The following is a 20730-nucleotide window of genomic DNA, read 5'->3' as shown; positions in this document are numbered from 1 at the left end:
TTTACAGTGCGTTTAAGGGGGATGTCACAGCACAAGGGAATAGAGGTACTACTGCCAGTAATCCTCCTCCCATGTCCACGTAGGCAAGGACAGGACGCTCCAGCGATCTCATGGTGATGTTGGACATTGGGACATTCTTTAGTCTAAAGCCTTGCCTCAGCCCTTCCGAATCCACCCTCCACCAACGCCTCGACCGGCAGGTAGCCGACTACCTGGCCTTAAGTGTGGATGTAGACACTGTGAGCAGCGATGAACCCCTGGACTACTGGGTGCGCAGGCTTGACCTGTGGCTAGAGCTGGCACAATTTGCCATCCAACTTCTGTCTTGCCCTGCCTCAAGCGTCCTGTCAGAAAGGAACTATAGCGCAGCTGGAGGCATTGTCACTGAGAAGATAAGTCGCCTAAGTCACAAAAGTGTACAGTACCTCACCTTTCTCAAAATGAATGAGGCATGGATGCCGGAGGGCTACTGCCCGCCCGACGACTAAGTCAGTCCCCACACACAGCATCTCTGCCTGCACGCCGAGTGACTGCCTGCCCCATGACTAAATCGCTCCCCACACAGCATATCTGCCTGCAGGCCGCTTGACTGCCTTCTCCGCCACCACCAACAGGGTCCAGGATTCCAGGCGGATTCCTGAATTTTTAAGGCCGCTGCTAGCAGCGGCCACTATAATAACTTTTCTGGTGGGTGTACATGCCTGCCTAATTTTTCTGTCTGCAACAACAACACAAAAGGCATGTACATGTGTCAATTCCCCTTCATGATCATTACCTTGCCGCAGTGAAGGGGCTTGCGTATCACAATGAAGCAATGACCGCCGGCTATATGAGTGTCTTGGGGGGGGGGGGGGTTGGTGGGAAGGGCACACCCAAGTTAATAAGGACGTAGCTTCATTGTGGACAGACCAAATTCGATCAGCTGCACACTCAGTCACTGTTGTTCTGTCATTCAACTACCTCAGCCCAACCATATGGGCTTGAAAACCGACATCACCTGCACTCTGGCCATGGTGCGCACCAGTCCAGCATGGCGGTCACAACACAGACAGCTGTTTGCGGTGCGTTACACAGTGAGTTTGGTCTGTCAGTGTGAAGCAGTTTTCCCGGGGAGTTTTGGCGTGTATCCCACTCCGCTATGCCCCCCTCCAGGTCTTTTCCATCACTTTTGTGGCTAGCATAAATGTTTCTAGTTTTCAAAGTTCGCCTCTCCATTGAAGTCTATTGCAGCTCACGAAAGTTCGCGCGAACCGAACTTTTGCGGAAGTTCACGAACAGAAAATTGGAGGTTCGAGCCATCTCTACTCTAGAAAGCATCCTTAGACCCAGATGCTCTAAACAGCTGCAGACCTGTCTCCAGGGTCGTACTGGGACACTGGGGGCCCACCAAAGAAATTTCAACCTGGGGCCCACACATCCCATGATTGCGGTGAAAAAAGGGCATGACCATGCACTGGAAGGTGGGCGTGGTCATGATGTATTATGAACAGGGCCAAATGTACATGATCTTAGCAGCATTGTAATTCAGAGACACTGCTGCCCAGCAAAACTTTGCATAGAGTCCCCTCCTTCAATATAAAGTAATGTCCTACTTTGCAGAGATTGCGACCGCAGAGGTTGCGACCGCATCGGGGCCCTTGGGCCAAAGGGGCCCCGAAGGGCCCTCCTTCAACTACAGTATTACCTCTCTATTGGTCCTGTGCTCATAATAATCACTTCTATAGATACTTTGAACAGTGCTAATCATTAACAAGCTGTTCCCCATCCCCTTCTTGCACCTCTGGCACTGTAGTTGCCATTGGCAGGTTTTGGTGCGTCGTATCAATTGTTATTTATAGAGAGCTTGAGGGCCCCATTGTAAAATTTGCATCGAGGCCTACAGCTCCTTAGCATGAGTGATTACAGCACTGAGAAGAGAATTTTTGTGCTGCAGGCAGCAATTGGAGCTCTGTCAGACAAGGAGGGGGGCCCACCAGAGACCTGGAGGCGGGGCCCACCGAGGGAAAAAACTGTACTACTGTGGCCCAGTCCAACCCTGCCTGTCTCCAACCTCACCTTTCTGGGGAAAGTTATTGAAAAGGCTGTCTACCTCGAACTTGAAGCCAGACTCTCCAGAAACAGCATCCTTGACCCGCTTCAGTCTGGCTTCAGGAAATATCACAGTTGTGAAACAGCCTTCACCCAGATTTGCAATGATCTCCTTATGGCAAGAGACAGAGGCTAATGTTCCATCCTGATTTTGTTCGACCTTTTCATCGGTTTTTGATACAGTTGATCATGAAATCTTGCTTAACAGGCTACAAGAGTACTGTGGCATAGATGGCTTAGTTTTCCAGTGGTTTAACTCCTTCCTGGCTGGCAGAACATAAAGAGTAGCCTTGGGGCCCTTCCTCTCCAACCCTGTACCACTAAAATATGGTGCACCCCAGGGTGTGATTTTATCCCCTTTACTTTTCACCATATACATGCTGCCACTTGGAGAAATCATACAAAAACATGGCCTGACATGACATATCATTGCTATACTGATGACACCTAGCCAGCCTCGGACTGACCCACCGAACTGCCGATGATTCCATCGGTGGGCCCCGCCTCCTGGGGGCCCCAGGGGGCCCCAGAGCCGGCACAGCGCAGGAAGGGGGGAAATTGGGCACACAGAGCGGCGGGGAGGGGGGAAGCTTCCCCCCCCTCCCTCACCTAGGGGCCCCCCCTTCCGCGCTCCCCCTTCCGCACTCCCCCTCCCTCCACAATGTCAGCCAGCGGCAGCGAGCGGAGAATAGCTTTACCGGCATAAAGACATGTCTTCAGAGGAGATCCATCGCTCTGCGTGCCGCTGGCTGGTCTGGTCTCCGTCTCTCCTGCAAGGCTGCAATGCACTGACCAATCACGCTCTTACAGGAAGTACTGTAAGAGCGTGATTGGTCAGTGCATTGCAGCCTTGCAGGAGAGACGGAGACCAGCCAGCGGCAAGCAGAGCGATGGGTCTCCTCTGATGACTGATGTCTACAGTCTATGTCTTCATGCCGGTAAGCTTATTCTCCGCTCGCTGCCGCTGGCTGACATTGTGGAGGGAGGGGGAGTGCGGAAGGGGGAGCGCGGAAGGGGGGGCCCCTAGGTGAGGGAGGGGGGGGAAGCTTCCCCCCTCCCCGTCGCTCTGTTTGCTCATTGCCCCCCTTCCTGCGCTGTGGGACACCTGTGACCTGCGGCCTGCCTACCTAAACTGGGGGGGGGGGCTCCAGGTGAGGGAGGGGGGAAGCTTCCCCCCCTCCCCGCCGCTCTGTGTGCCCACTGCCCCCCCTACCAAGCTGGGGGGGGGTCGGGGGGATATTAGACCTACCTAACTGGGGACACCTGTGACCTGCCTACCTAAACTGGGGGGGCTCCAGGTGAGGGAGGGGGGGAGCTCCAAGTGAGGGATGGGGGGAAGCTTCCCCCCTCCCCGCCGCTCTGTGCCCACTGCACCCCCTTCCAGCATGGGGGCCCCCACTAACAGGGGACCTGACTTTGTGGGGATATCTGCCACCAATTTGATTGCATTTTGTGGGAATATCTGCCGCCAATTTGATTGCATTTTGTGGGGATATCTGCCGCCAATTTGATTGCATTTTGTGGGGTTATCTGCCGCCAATCTGTTTGCATTCTGTGGGGATATCTGCCACCAATTTGATTGCATTTTGTGGGGATATCTGCCGCCAATCTGTTTGCATTCTGTGGGGATATCTGCCGCCAATTTGATTGCATTTTGTGGGGATATCTGCCGCCAATCTGTTTGCATTCTGTGGGGATATCTGCCGCCAATTTGATTGCATTTTGTGGGGATATCTGCCGCCAATCTGTTTGCATTTTGTGGAGATATCTGCCGCCAATCTGATTGCATTTTGTGGGAAAATCTGCTGCCATTTGACTATTTGATGAATTATCATGAGGCATGTAACTACTTGATGATTTTATCTAAAATGTATCTGGTCGGACCTAATCTCTGTGAAAAAAAACGCTACTTATTTTGTGTGGTGCGTGGCGACACCCATTAATTTTTGCTGCGGCGCGCTGCGCGCGCCGCATGTGGACATATCCCTATTGGACACTGTCCTCAGAAGTGTTTAGAATCTATTCCCTACCATCAAATCATGCAACATTTCTAGAGTACATGTATATGTGAGCCCAAAATGGGATGGGGGGGGATGGGGGGGGGGGAGAGGGGGGGGAGGGGGGGGATGAGGGGGGGGGGGCGGGCCCCAGGCTGAAACTTCCTCGGTGGGCCCTTAGTGTCCCAGTCCGACCCTGCACCTAGCTATATTTTCTAGGGTCTGACGTCATAGACCCTAGAAATAAACGTGTGCTTAGCTGAGTTTCAGGAGTGGATGAATAATAACTGTCTAAAACTAAATGCTACAAAACTGAGGCTCTTGTTACCAAAGGTCAGTGCTCAACAGCAAAGCAGCCCCTGGCCCATATGCAATTCACTTTTTCACCTGAGTTTTCTCCTAGGTGATATTTTCACAACTTGTAAATAAAATACTTTTTACACCACCAGCAAGCTAACAAATACTCAAAATAATTTGGATGGTACTTTTTCACATACTTTGCGGTACTTTTTTCATTGTAAAGTGCTAAAAAGTTATTTTAAATCAAAGTTTAAAAATTATCTCCTAGGAGAAAACTCAGGTAAAAGAGTGAATTGCATATGGGCCCCAGTCTCAAACAGCACCACCAAGGATAGGAAGCTCAGACCTGAACAACTCAGACAGCGTGCGCAGCCTGGGTGTACTGATTGATGTGAGACTAAGCTTCAGGAACCAAATCTCAGCTGTAGTGAAACATTCCTTCTTTAACCTATGGAATATTGCAAGGATTAAACACCTCATACCTCCAACGGATCTTCCAAACCTTCAAGGCCTGACTACTGCAATGTTCTCTAAACAGGCCTTCCAAAGACATGCACTGCCTGCAATTAGTACAGAATGCTGCCGCAAGGCTGTTAACTAGCCAACCCTGCCATTGCCACATAACACCAACCCTTTCACTCCACTGGCTAACAATAAAATGGAGAATTCTGTTTAAGGCTCCCTGCACACTGCAAATCCGTTTTGCGATTCCGTTTCCGCTTCCGATTTGCAATTCCGATTTTCCTTGAATGCAATCAACAGAAAAACGGATCAAAAAAACTCAGCATGCAGTATTGATTAAAAATCAGAATCGGATGTAAAAAAAACTATTAAAAATCGGAATCGGAATCACATGCAGTGTGCAGGGAGCCTCAGATTGGCTTATTGACATTCAAATCCTTGCACAATCTGGGCATTGGATACCTGAAGGACTTGTTGCAACTGCATCACACACCCCACTATCTTAGATCAAAACGATGTAATACCTTGGTCACCCCCAGAGTCCACTTCAAAACCTTTGGAGACAGAGCTTTCTGTCATGCTGCCCCTACACTTTGGAACTCCCTGCCACACCCAATGAGGACAGCTCCATCCCTGAAAGCATTTAAGTCCAAACTGAAAACCCACCTCCTCAGTATGGCATTTATGAACATCTGACTATTTCCTCTGTATCACAGTCCAGCCTGCAACCTTGTCCTTATCTGATACATAACTATGCGCTTTGAATCCAATGGAAGAAAAATGCTTTACAAATGTTATTGTACTGAATTATATAAATATAAAATGCTTGGGAGCACTAAAACCCGCATTGGCGCCCACAGCTCTGTAGCTACGCCACTGGTCAGTACAAGCACCAGGTACGTACTATTTTAAATGTCACTAAGGAATGGTTCCATCCCTTGCCTACGCCACTGTGAAACAGAACTAGGTCAGAAGAGTCCAATGTCAAATCTAGAATGCATGTTTGGCTGTTGAAAATTAATAGATACATACTATCAAGTAGACTAGCTCACAAATGACTCTTTAAGTGCTGATTTATTTCCTATAATGTATAAAATGTATTCCATATGTAGAAACAGGATGGATTTTATAACAACCTGTCACTCCAAATAAATAGGCATTTCAATCACCCTAATAGGCATTTCAGACTCCCAAAATAACATCCTTGGTCTGACTTCCTGACAGGGTTCCTCGAACAAGGCAACATTCAGACCTCGATCTCATGAAGAATGAAAAAGTGACACAGAGTAGACTAGACACTCCACAAACACTAGACATAGTAATAGTAAAACAAACAGGGCTAAATATATAAAGTGAAAAACACATATATCAGTCTCGTATATTTGCATGATGTTGCTGATAGAAATGATGGTTTTAACCGAACTTTGTCTATTTTATGAAATAAGAAATCAGTACTAAAATATTCTGTTTGCTTCATCAGTTTCCAGAATCCAGACAACATTGGACAGAGTATACCTCAAATATGCTGACTGAGCTTCCACCTATTAAGACGATTTCTGCAAAACAACATTTCTGACTGACTTTTTGTTTCATCGCCTTCGGGAAGTTTGTAACCAGGGCCGGATTTAGGCTAAGGCCATCTACGCTATGGCCTAGGGCACCACAGGAGCAAGGGCACCAAAGCAGTAGGCTAAACTGGTGCAGCATTTGCAAGCTTCAGGGAGATCAGACAAGCACCTGACCGCGGTACTCTGCTGCCAGCCATCTGTGCAGCGGCCACCTTCCTCTCTGTGCACGTTGGCATTGTGGCGGACGACTACGGACTTGGGTAGCATTGGAGAGGAAGGGGAAGACTAAGCTTCTGCACTAGAGACGAGCGGGGGAGTGAGTGACACAGATGGCTGCTGCAGTGTGGAGGCGAGCTGGCTACCTATATTGAAAGGGGGTGGGGAGTGGGAAAGGGAGGGATTAAGGGAGTCATCTGACTACCTATACTGGAGGGGGAAGGGTCCTCAGGCTACCTATACTAGAGGGAAAGGGGGAGGGGTCAGGTGGCTACTTATTCTAGAGGGAAGGGGAGGGGTCATCTCGCTACCTATACTGAAGGGGGGCGACTGGTGACAGTGGCCTTGGGCGGTAAAAAGAACAAATCCAGCCCTGTTGGTAACAGACTTATTTGGTCATGGCCACAAGGCAAAGCTAGCTGTACAAGCAAGGTATGTCCTCACATAGGAAATTGGACTACTATAGATATCTGCAGTGGATTAACAAACAAAGCAATGTGGTGACTATAATTACATTTTATACAGTAGCATCTCGTTACAGTGAACTCTGATATAGTAAACCTCTGGATATAGTAAACTCAGTCCTCAGGTCCCAGGAAATGTGTCTGTATAAATATACAATGTATGGCCATTTCTGATATAGTAAGCTTCTGATATAGTAAACTTCTTTTCCTGGTCTCTTGGAATTTACTGCAAAAGGGATTCTACTGTACAAGTTATTGCTAAAATCCACACCTAATAGTATGCTAAAAGGGAAGGCAAAACGGTGTTATAACTCAATGATTAATGCACAAACTGACAAAGCAAAGAACCATTATGAAATACAGTGTGTGTAAGGTGCACTATTGATTCATAGTGTTAGGTTATATTGCAAAAGACTCAAGGCTAATCCAGCTTCTAATCCTGTATAGTAAAATTACTAAACAGCACATGTGTAACAAAACTCAAAACACTGCAGTCATATAAACTGCACTGATCGTAAAATATGCTTGAACAAGATAGCTGCACAATGCAATTACAGCCACACGGAGCTAAGCAATCCACACCAACATAAATAGCGGAAATAGAATACAGTGACGTCATAGCATCCAATTTGTGATTATAGTATAATATTTAATCAGGGACAGATTTACATCTTGATAGCCTATAGGCACAGAAAATTTTGGAGCTCTAAATTCTGTCCCCTATTGAACCCATAAATCTGGATACGAATGTGGGTTCATGGGTTCACCTGCTGAATGTCACCGTGATTGTGCTGGTTACCACCATTCCAGTGGTGTAGCAATAGGGGGTGGAGAGGATGCGACCGCATCAGGGCCCTTGGGCCAGAGGGGCCCAATGGGCTCAACCTCAAGCACAGTATATACAATGGGATGCAAAAGTTTGTGCAACCTTGTTAATCATCATGATTTTCCTGTATAAATCGTTGGTTCTTATGATAAAAAATGTCAGTTAAATATATAGGAGACACACACAGTGATATTTGAGAAGTGAAATAAAGTTTATTAGATTTACAGAAAGTGTGCAATAATTGTTTAAACAAAATTAGGCAGGTGCATACATTTGGGCACCACAAAAATTAAATGAAATCAATATTTAGTAGATCTTCCTTTTGCAGAAATTACAGCCTCTAAACACTTCCTGTAGGTTCCAATGAGAGTCTGGATTCTAGTTGAAGGAATTTTGGACCATTCCTCTTTACAAATCCTCTCTAGTTTATTCAGGTTTAATGGCTTCCAAGCATGAAAAGCACTCTTTAAAGGGAAGGTTCAAGCAAAATAAAAAATTGAGTTTTACTTACCTGGGGCTTCTACCAGCCCCATGCAGCCATCCTGTGCCCTCGTAGTCACTCACTGCTGCTCCAGTCCCCCGCTGGCAGCTTCGCATTGCGTACAATTTTACGCATTCCGGCTTGTGCAGGAACATTAACACATACATTTTTACGCATTACTGGTTCAATGCGTACATTTTTACGCATTGAACCAGTAATGCGTAAAAATGTATGTGTTAATGTTCCTGCACAAGCGGGAATGCGTAAAAATGTACGCAATGCATCCCGCCGACCTCCGAGGTCGGCAAGCTGCCAGCGGGGGACTGGAGCAGCAGTGAGTGACTACGAGGGCACAGGATGGCTGAATGGGGCTAGTAGAAGCCCCAGGTAAGTGAAACTCATTTTTTTTTTATTTTGCTTGGACATTCCCTTTAACTCAAACCACAGATTTTTATTATATTCAGGTCTGGGGACTGAGATGGCCATTTCGGAACATTGTACTTGTTCCTCTGCATGAATGCCTTAGTGGATTTTGAGCAGTGTTTAGGGTCATTGTCTTGTTGAAAGATCCAGCCCCGGCACAGCTTCAGGTTTGTCACTGATTCCTGGACATTGGTCTCCAGAATCTGCTGATACTGAGTGGAATCCATGCGTCCCTCAACTTTCACAAGATTCCCAGTCCCTGCACTGGCCACACAGCCCCACAGCATGATGGAACCACCACCATATTTTACTGTAGGTAGCAGGTGTTTTTCTTGGAATTCTGTGTTGTTTTTCCTCCATGCATAACGCCCCTTGTTATGCCCAAATAGCTACATTTTAGTTTCATCAGTCCACAGCACCTGTCCAACTGTGCTTTATAATACCTCAAGTGGCTCTGTTTGTGCTGAGAGTGGAGAAAAGGCTTCCTCTGCACCACTCTCACATACAGCATCTCCTTGTGTAAAGTGCACCGAATGGTTGAACAATGCACAGTGACTCCATCTGCAGCAAGATGATGTTGTAGGTGTTTGGTGCTGGTCTGTGGGTTGACTCTGACTGTTCCCACCATTTGTCACTTCTGTTTATCTGAGATTTTTCTTGGTCTGCCCCTTTGAACCTTAACTTAACTGAGCCTGTGGTCTTCCATTTCCTCAATATGTTCCTAACTGTGGAAACAGCTGAAATCTCTGAGACAGCTTTCTGTATCCTTCACCTAAACCATGATGGTGAACAATCTTTGTTTTCAGGTCATTTGAGAGTTGTTTTGAGACCCCCATGTTGCTACCCTTTAGAGAAAATCAAACGAGGAGGGAAACTTACAATTTACCCCCCCCCCCCCCCCCCCCTCCCTTAAATAATCTTTCTCATAATTGGATTCACCTGTGTATGTAGGTCAGGGGTCACTGAGCTTATCAAGCCAGTTTGAGTTCCATTAATTAGTTCTAAAGGTTTTGGTATCAATAAAATTACAATAGTGCCCACATTTATGCACCTACCTAATTTTATTTAAACAATTATTGTGCACTTTCTGTAAATCCAATAAACTTAATTTCACTTCTTAAATATCACTGTGTGTGTCTTCTATATGATATATTTAACTGACATTTATCGTAACAACCAACGATTTACAGGAAAATCATGACGATTAACAAGGTTGCCCAAACTTTGCAAACCCATTGTACACTTCATTGGTCCTGTGCTGATAATAATCACTTCTATAGACACTTTAAATAGCAGTGATCATTAACACATTGTTTCCCATCCCCTTCTTGCAAATCTGACACAGTGATTGTCCGTGATTGGTTTTGACGCGCCATATCAATTGTTATGTATAGGGTGCTTGGGGGCCCCCAATGTAAAACTCGCATGGGGGCCCAAAGCTCCTTAGCTACGCCACTGCACCATTCCCTGTCCGGCTCAGCCATTAACTCCCCACACTTTCCTCTACCCGCTGTGCCCATGCTCACTATCCTGAAACCACGCTAACATCACCTCCCCCAGTGCTTAGCGAGCTGCATGGGCAGACTGGATGAGACTGCCCAAAGCAATTGGAGGTACGCAATATGACGTTTGGGCATTCTTTTTTGCAACGGTGACTAGGTAATGGCGAAAGATGTGCATAAACTCTTGGAAACTGTCTGTACAATTTAATATTATTTTATTGGGTGTAACTAGCTTTTATGGAGTGATAAAAAGTAGATGAATATAACTCAAGTAGAATAAAGTGCCAGAAACATTTCAGAAATAAGAAATCACTGACACAAATTTCTGAAGATGAAAATGTATGTGTCACAAATCACAATTAAGCTACTCAAGCTCCCTGACCTTCAGCTGATGGTCATTATGTCCCTGTTAGGTTTACACAAGATATAAGAGATGTTACAGAATGAAGAAAGTTGCCCAACATCACTAGAAATACTACATTTATAGAGGGAGTGTGGAAAGCAAAAGCACTGTTGCACTTGGTTAGCGTGTAGAATTAAGATAACAAATTGTTAGCAGAAACACTCTAGCTGTGCTAGAGCTAGCCCCAGTTTTTTTTTTTTTTTTTTCAATTCACCATACAGATATACAAATAAGGTGACGATTTTACAATTTCCTTCTTCCAAGAAACAAGCCGTGTACAATATCTTTGATATGCCTAGCTGAGGAAGTAGGCTGATAACAACCTCCAAAATATCATCCTGTTTGCTTATATGCACAGAACACCAAAGAAAAAAAAAAAACTGCGGAAGTTTCGGCACTGCCATAGGTACCCATAGTAATATTGGCTACTATGGTGCCCATAGTAATATCAGCCTGCTATTTGTAGCCCCAGTTTGCATAGCAGGCAGTCCTGGCACCTGATATTTTATGGGGCATTAGAGGTGGCCTATATTTCGGCGCCCAAATATCCTGCTTCCCCCAAAAAGTACAGGCTTTGGGTGCAGTCCATGGGGGTCTCAAATCCCAAAAAGTTGAATTGGAACCGCAACCTTATAAAAAATAGCTGATTTTCTTCATTCATTAAAATATTCTTTAAAATTTGCATATACAGGGACACACATCCTTTGTTCTAATGCACTATGAAGCATGTAGCTCTCCATTTGTGCCATTTTTCTACGCATCTTAGGACATTTTTTCAAACTCCTTTTAAAGATTGACTGAAGAGCTCATTTTTACAATGGTGATGATCCAATCCAACTCTTTTCACTCATTAACTTATGCAGTATTTGTTTGGTGAACACAAAAAGTCAGTCAACGAGACAATACCGGTAATTCTGACTTGAATGCGAATTTAATTTGTACTATATGCAGCTTGGAATTGGGTCAATCAAAATCGAGCACCATTGCATTAGATCAGTGTGCACTTGTGAATTTTCGCCAAAGTTATTTTTGCATCAAAATTGAATTTTTGATTTCGAGAAAACACATAAAATCATCATTTTACCGCAAAACCACAAATATGTTTATTTTAGCGCAGAAAATTAGTGAAAAATTGGAAATATCAAAAATTCATTACAAAATGATTTCCGTTAGCATTTTTGCCTGGAAGTTGAATTTAACATTATTTTAGCGATAATTAATGCAAAAAGAATATCTGCATTTTCACTCATCACAACATTCGATTAGGCCAGTTTTGCTGCATAGAGTTTGCTTTAGATTTGCACGCACAGTCAGAATTATTTTCACCTCATTGACAATCTTTAGTCTTCTAGTGTTAACTTTTGTTTGGTTCATATTCCTATTGAGTGGGTCCAGAACAGAAAGTCACAGTAGCAGCAACTGTTCCATGGTTATCTTAAAGTGGACTCAATTATTAGATACCAAAACACTTGTGAAGGACAATATCTATTATCATTACTGTCTTTCTTTGCTGTGGGTCTCTGGATGGCAGTAGTGACCCCACAACTCTCAGTGTTTATTCCAGACCAGCAGGGGTCATCAGAAACCTGCTTTTCTTGAACAGTGATGTATGTGGATCTCTGGACCATCATCCATACAATAAAGTTCTACACTGTGGCTATTAGAATGTTCCTAAGTACACCACTGTCCATAAATAAAAATGTACAGAGTCTGCCATGAGTATGATAAACATGATACAGTAAGTCAATATTTTCCCAAGGCTTGTTTTATTTGCTGACTTCCAAGTTCTTTCTGTACTTGTGAAAACCTGGACTAGCAAGTGACAACTGGGTGTGGTGAGTGGTCTTGTACATGGAAAAGCGTGCGCTCATCCGTGGAAAATAGGACTTGCCAATAATTGCTGGCAATACACCCAGCATATTCCTAGGCCACAATGACTTATTTCATGTCAGATCTACAAGACCCATGGGGTGACACAGAAATGGTGACGTCTTGCGTATTACAAGCAATAGATCACTAATAAATGTAACCGTGAAGGTCTGGAGTCTGTCAATAGCATAGTAGTACATGTTAATTGCTATGAACAACATCTGGAAAAATAAATTATAAGTCAGTAGCCTGTTTCATTATCCATAACTGTAGGGTCTCATGAATGGAATTTACGGCAATGTTGTGATTGCTTGGAACCTGTTTTGCTGCCAGTACTGTGGTGATGTCATGGAGACAATCAGAATCAAGCGAAGGCAAATGCCACATGGAACAGATGGATTAACTAAAAAGAAATGATTAAGTTTAAATGTTGCTCATGTCAGATGGGTATAATGTATCACACCATCTTAACTCATAGCTAGAAGAAAGTGCAAATATAGACAATATATTTGAATGGTGTATATTTGAATGCAATCACTGAGTGAAAAAATTGCTTTACTTGAACGGTATAAGCTTTATTAGTGTCCGCACATTTTACAATTGCTTAGGTTCATATACTTATATATACTGTCAAACAAATAATGCCTTATCTTTGATGCCCAGAGTTCCACAAATGAAGAGTAATCAAAAACTGCAATTTACACCTATCTTCACAAAAAAGCCCTCCTAAACCTGGAAAAAAAACAAATAACAGGCTATTGCTAACTAGTTCAGCACTTCCCTGCATGACTTATCAACCTCTGTCACTATTTTCCATAGGTAGTGGGGTGTACAGTCTCCTGACCCTACCGGGGGACCTGAGTCCTCTAGGCTATGATCACAATGTCATTATCTTCTGCTGGTCCTAGCTCCCTACAGAGTGGTACTAAGTGGCCAAAATGTACATCCATACCAGCGGCCAGAGTAAAATTGTACTATGGATTAGTCTTATGTTTGCTTTAAACTTAAAGCCTTGTACACACACCTGACTTAAGTCGGCTGAGGCGGCCAATAACAACCGCCTTAGCTGACGATCAGGCATATATGTACGGCACCCGATGATCCCCGATGCCCAACCCGCAAGTGATCCGCCTGACGGATCTACTCATCCCCAGCAATCCCACTGTCTGTGCTGCTTCCTTGCCTGCTTTGTGATGTCATGCATGTCGTCCCTCCATCGTCCACCTACAGCAACAATGAATGATCAGTTAGACAGCTGGTACACATGTGTGCAGCCCGACCCAGTGATGTCGCCCAAGGGAATCAGATACCGGCCAAAGCAATTGTCGGATTATTATTTTTGTCCTGTATAGGCACCCCTGTCTAGTGCACCCTGCAAGCAAGTGGCAATGGTAGATGTTTTCCTTGAGCTGCTGTATCCCTTGGTGCCTCCTGCCTCCCCTTCCTTCTCTATAGGGCAGTATACACTGCTCCCCTGAGCCCAGCATGCATGGCTGTCATTGGGATGAACAGTTAAATTGTTCATGAACAACCGCCAGCAAAAGAAAACTGAATAAAGGTTTAGCTTGCCATTGCTTTGCGTTGAAATTGAGTAGTTGAATTGCAGGTGATAGAGTTGCAAATTCAATGAAAAACCAGACAAACCAGAATTCTGGTTCAGTGCTGGATATTGGATCAAATGCACTTCAAAAATGTCCCCCAATTTGTTTCTCAAAGCTCTTATATGCATATCTCCCTTTGTATCCCATTCTCTGCTCCTTTACCTGCTCATATGTTACATAAAATGGACAGTGCTCTCAAGTTGCAAAGAAAATGTATTTATGTCATGAGCTGGATGAACCAGCTTTTATGACACACTGACATGGCTGCTACGTATATTTCAAAGTCAAAGCTTGTGAAACCTTAACCCCTTACAATGAAAATAATCTGAGACACCAGGACAGTTCTACATATTGTTGATACTACACATTCAAGTAATTATCTCACATTTTATTTTCACTTTAGGTTTGCTTTAAGCCATCCGCTATATTTTCCATAAACGATACACTTGCAAGATACAACATACCCCTTTTGTAAGATACATAAGATGTAGTGGCTGGATGGTGTACTGGATAAGGGTACTGCCTCTGACATAGGAGACCAGGGTTCAGTTCGATCAAGATTCCCTAACACTGCTACTGCCTATTGAGTGCACCCTTAGTGGCTACAGCTCTCAAGTGCTTTGAGTCCCACAGGAGAAAAGTGCTTTAAAAATGTTAGAATTAGAACATGTTCATACATAAAATAACTGAAATGTATACTTTCTATCTGCAAGTTGATCTTATGGACAGAAAATTAATACAAACCAGAGCTGGATTAAGGCTAAATGGGGCCCTAAGCAAAGTAACTGATTTGGGCCCCCCATCATGTCGTAATAGAATCAGGAGATGCAGCTGCACAGCAACATGCCGCACACACCGGGGCAGCCGAGCTACTGGTTGCTATGGGCAACAGCCCGCTTTCCTCTGTGGGTGCACAATGCAGGGAATAGCAGCAGCAAAATGCAGAGCGAGAGATGAATGGCTGGGACATTTGCACTCAGGTGCTGGGGCACCCCTGTGAAGAGGGCACCAGATATCACAGCAGCAGCACTTTCCCCCTGCATCTCCAGCCTGGCAATAGCAGAAAGCTCTGGACACCGCCAAACCGGAAGCCGTTCCCCAGACAGAATTACATAACCACCCCCACCACCGAACAACCGATTTCCTCCCAAACTAGACAGCCACCATGCAGCCTCCATACCAGTGAATACGATCGTCCAGCAGAGAAGGCAGCCACAGCGGGGGAGAATGACAGCACCAGATGTCTCACATTCACCTATTGCGATCCAAGCAATAGAGGTCCCGTCATCCGGAGCCCATCTGTCTCCTCTAGAGTGCTGCCGCTCTGTTACTACTACTATTACTACTTCCTACTTCCTGTCTGATCTGAGAGTCAGGAAGTTCAGAGCGAGCGGCTGCACTGTAGAAGAGACAGATGGGTTTCAGATGACGGGATCTCTATCGCTTGGATCATGGATAGGTGAGTGAGCGTTTGCCATCTGCTGATATCATTCTTGCTGCAGCTGTGGTTCTCCGTGGGAAGGGAGGGAACTCAGGCAGAGCGCACAGTAGCAGGAGGGGGACCTAAGAGGAGAGCCTGGCTCTGAAGACAATCAGCAGCGCATGGCATCATTTGACAAGAAATGGCAAGACAAATAACATTTATATCGCACTTTTCTCCTGGCGGACTCAAAGCGCCAGAGCAGTGCCTGTGGGTATGCCTTTAAGCATACCCACAACTAATTAATTACATCCTCACACCTACCTGCATGATGTTTGTAATTATATCCCCCTGGGTTCCTTATATTTCATTGCATTGTGCTGAATCGACCTGCCGACTTTGGAGAAAAGTCGTACTGTGTAATACAATGTAACTATGGAAAGATGCATATCATTTGGAAGCTCTCTTTCTCCTCTTTCCAATGATAGATAAAATGCCACCCTACACCTTTTAGTTTTCGCTATTTTCACGATCGAAATTGCCGCTATTTCGATCATGAAAATATCGAAAACTAAAAAGGCATAGGGCGGCGGTTTATATATCATTGGAAAGAGGAGAAAGAGAGCTTTAAAATGATATGCATCTTTCCATAGTTACTGCACTGCTCAGAGTCCCTTTAACCATTATACCATCCAGCCACCGCTGACAGGATGGCAAGGTCTGGTTTATGTGCTGATGGGGCCCCTTTGACTCTGAATGGGGCCCCAAGCGACTGCTTTTGTTGCCTGGTCGGTAATCCGGCCCTGATACAAACACATATGCTGTAATTTTGTTTTAGCTCACCATCTACTGTAATTAAGACACTGCACTCTCTATTTACTTGATTAATTTTTTGCAAGTCACCCTTTCCCTGACACCCTTCAATGAGCTTCTTCTCCTTCCCCTTCTCTAACTTATAAAACCTAAAAAGAAGTGTCAATCCCTTTATATTTAGCTGTATTAGAGCTTGTATATAAGGTTTTTATTGTATATCCTTTCTGATTCCATTACGGTAGCTCTATATATATATATATAGTATCTATTTTTTTTCTTATTTGGCTCTTACCCAGCTCTCTGGTTATATTTTACAGGTCTTCCCATCCTCCCTCCTTGTAGGACCTGTTGAAACCTCTCTTTATGAAATGTTCTCTGGTTTATTAGGTTTATTTTTGTGCCAATTCTTCCATCCACTTATGGACTGCTGCTTCCTTCCATCGCCGGGTGATTCAAGGAAACCTTCAACTTCTTCCAATAAGTTGTGTCGTCAAACGTGAATTCATAGTGAAAGCCCCACTACTACATGTTCCCACTTCAAGGCTATCTCTGCGTGTTCATAGCATTGATTCAACTCTAAGATTGTGGTCTAAGGGGCTGATGGACCATGCTTCACTTTTATTTAGGAAATCCGTTTTGCAAGTCAACATTTTCTCCAACTGACTGCAAATAAGCGCTTAAACACTGCCAGGAAAAATAAATAAGACACTTTAATTTGCTTACATGTTCTGCCTGAAAAAAAAATGAATCATTTTGGGTTCTGCTAATATAACTACATGTACAGTGCATCTATATCAAAGAAGCAGCATGGGCAATGGCTTATTTAGGGAAAATGAAGCCTGTGGCAAACTCTTAAACCGAGCACAGATGGGTAGGAAAGTTTGAAGCGCACCTTTTATTGTGCCAGTCTCCACAATAATCCAACATTTGTTTTAGGGGCCGCGCAGGGTCCCCCTTTATCAAGGCATGTAGTTACCACATGCCTTGATAAAGGGGGGCCCTGCGCGGCCCACAAAACAATTGTTGGATTATTGTGGAGACTGGCAGAATAAAATATGTACTTTAAACTTGCGGTGTGATGGTGACATATAACATTGGCTTTTGACCATGTCTTATTAAGTCAGTATTGAGCAGACATGTTTCAAATATCAACATATAACATTGACCATCTTTCCACCTGCTAACCATTTCGGGTAGAAAAGATGGAAGTTTGATATTGAAAGTTGTGTGACAGTGACTTTTTGTATGGGCATAGAATCGGCTCACACTACTAGACAAGTTTACAGGGTAATGGTGCGTACACACCAGCTACACATGTACCTGGTCGCTAGCACACGTGAGCGTGTGCGTGACAGATCGGCGACAGCTCGTCGCCAGGTACCTCTGCATACACACGGCGGAAGAGGGATTAGTGATGCGACGGAAGCTGTCGCCGACTTCCCCCCCCCCCCCCGCCAGAAGCTCCGTCTAGTGCCTACTGGTTGCTGTCGCTAGTCCGCATACACACGCGGACTAGCGACAGTTGTGGCGAAGTTGCGGCGGCAACTGTTGCCAGGCGATTGGCCGTGCCAATCGCCCAGCGACAGCTCTGAGTAGCGACGGTTCGGGGCGCGCGCGCCATACACAAGGCAACACGCGTGTGCCACGTGGTTGCGGCGACAGTTGTAGCCCGTGTGTATGTAGCTTTAGAGTGTGCATCATGGGTGAGGGTTTGACCTGGGGACAGGGAGTGATTACTACCAGATGTTGTCAGTGTGAGAGAGTGCATCAGAGAACTGTTGTTAGTTCTTACATTATCATTGAGTTGAAATGGTTACTCAGCTAATCATGAGAAATCTGGATTGCTGACCATTCGCTTGATTGCGTAAAGGATGTCCAGCTGTCCCATATTAAGTGGTATTTGTCCATCAAGTATTGTGAGCTGTGAATCAGTTCTTCCATTTTTGGGATTTTAATAATTTTTCGGAGCCAACATTGGATTGAGGGGATTGTTTTTTGTTTCCAGAGGGCAGGGATCTGTGATCTAACTGCATTTATCAGGTGCGGCAGTATTGAATTTTTGTATTCTTTGTGGCTAGCATTAAAGTTGTGTAGTAGGAATATACCTAGTCCAAATGGAATATGGAAACTGTAAGAACCTATACGTTGGTTGCTATTGGCAACAGCACACCACACCTTTTGCTCCGGCACCAGCAACTCATTGGAGCTGCAACTCACAGCAACAGCATACAGGAAATAGAGCGGAGACAGCCTCCTTCAACTTTCAAGGGGTTTATTCAGCAGTCAGGCATCTTGTGTTACATGTTGATTTCTTCAGAGTATAAACAGTCTTTCCTATGTCCTATGTACATCACATATATTTACAGCATACAGACATGAATCTAGTATTCTAACTAGGAAGCGTAGAGAGCAGGATAGCATGCAGCAGACAAAGCAGAAGTACAGTAGTCTCTGCCATCCTGTCTCCCTATTTTATATGAACATCAAAGAGTTAAATGTGACATCATCTGAGCCATACCTCCAAGCCTACAATTGGCGGGCATGGGAATGTGACCCAACTCATCATCTAATATACCACTGCTTTATAACCTTGTTGCGAAGAATGCAATGTTTTCCAAACATTGGCTTTGTTTACCGTTTCGTCGTCTAACTGTCGGTACAGTTAGACCTGATAACCCATTACGTGTCCTAGACCTAGAGGACCATGTTTCTTGTAAATGACTGCATAATTTCTCTCCGAGAACTCTGCTTAAAGAGACCCTGCATCTCAAGTCTTTACTAGACTTTAGTACCTGAGGCCTAGAATTCAAGCATACTTACATTCTAACAGGAACCATATATCTTTTGTATGAGATCATGTATTCTAGTTCAATATGTCTTGAGAGCTGGACAATACCAGGTTAGGTGTAAAAATGGAACCGTCGTTGTTATCACATCTCCAGCAATTGTTTGGTATCTCAGGAGCAAATCTGTGAATGACTTCTGGTGTTTTGTACCAAAGGGATTGGAAGTTGAAGTTTTGTTTCTGAGACCAAGCATTTGTGTGTATTTAATGCTATGACCTCCCATTGTTCTGGTGAGATATTTTTGTTCAAGGCGAGATTCCATTTTTTCTGGTAGTGCAAGAGCTCATCAGATTTATGATTGTTTAAGAGGGAGCAGGCCCAGGCTACTAAGTGTCTTTGTGTTTTGTCAGTAAGGATCTTTTCTTCGAACACCGTAGTTGAGTGTTTTAAGATGTTTTTAGTTTTTAGCGAGTTTATGTAATGTCTTATTTGAAAATATTGCCATTTTGGAATATTATTTGGTGTAGTATAATCTTTAATTTGCAAATATGCTAAGACCTCTCCTTTGTTTACAAAATCTGCAATTCTAGGAGTTGAGTTGTTTTCCAACCTATGAGAAAGTTTTTTTTCTAAACCTGGTATGAATTCCTTATTGTTTAGTAGAGGTATCAGAAGGCTACCTTTTCTAGTTATATTATGTTTTTTGTTGCATGTTGAAGGACTTACGAGGCCAAAATTGTTATGATCGCTTCTGTAGCGTTTACTGCTGACTGCACTGGTATTGCAAACCAAGCAGTTCTAATGTCATTACATGCATTTGCTTGCATAGTTTGGTTTGCACTTAAACTAGTTGCTGATTCCATCTGCAGTCGCTCTGAAGTTTATGACAGTTTAATATGCTTTTGTGTAAACAAACATTGTCTGCTGCAGTGGAGGGGCGGTCCCTTTCCTGCAGGCTGCATATCATTGTCTGCCTTTTCCTGCTATCAGCCTGTGATTAATTACCATTCACTTGTGTGGGAATCTGCAGGTCTGCTCCCATTGGATGACCTCAGTATAAAGAACTGCTTCCTGCAATGCCTCATGGGCTATCATAGTTTCAGACTCTATCTGTTACTCTGCTCGTGCCCCACCTCGTTCCTGGTCCGTGTGGACTGCGCTGACTCCTGCGAAGGGGTCAGCGAGTCCTCCTAGTTCTGCTCTTGTTCTAGAAGTTGTTACTTGCTTGTCTTGTGTCATATATTGGTTCATCGCCAATATATACGCATACTTGCGCATTTTGTTATTTTCCTTGTATCCGTGTTACGTTGATATATCAGTGTTGCTGATATATACGTACACGAACTGTTTATTTCCTGTGTTCAGTTAGTCAGTTTTCCAGCACGTTTTGGTAGTTTGCGCGTATCGTGAACACCCGTGCTGAGCTAGTTATCCTGTTCCTGGTCCTGTTTGTGGATTGCGTTCATCTCTGCGAAGAGATAGCGAATCCTTCTGAGTCCTGTTCCCTGTAT

This window comes from Hyperolius riggenbachi, chromosome 7, assembly GCF_040937935.1.
Source record: "Hyperolius riggenbachi isolate aHypRig1 chromosome 7, aHypRig1.pri, whole genome shotgun sequence".
Taxonomy (NCBI): Eukaryota; Metazoa; Chordata; class Amphibia; order Anura; family Hyperoliidae; genus Hyperolius; species Hyperolius riggenbachi.
The sequence above is the reverse complement of the archived record's forward strand: the minus strand, read 5'-3'. Positions refer to the sequence as shown.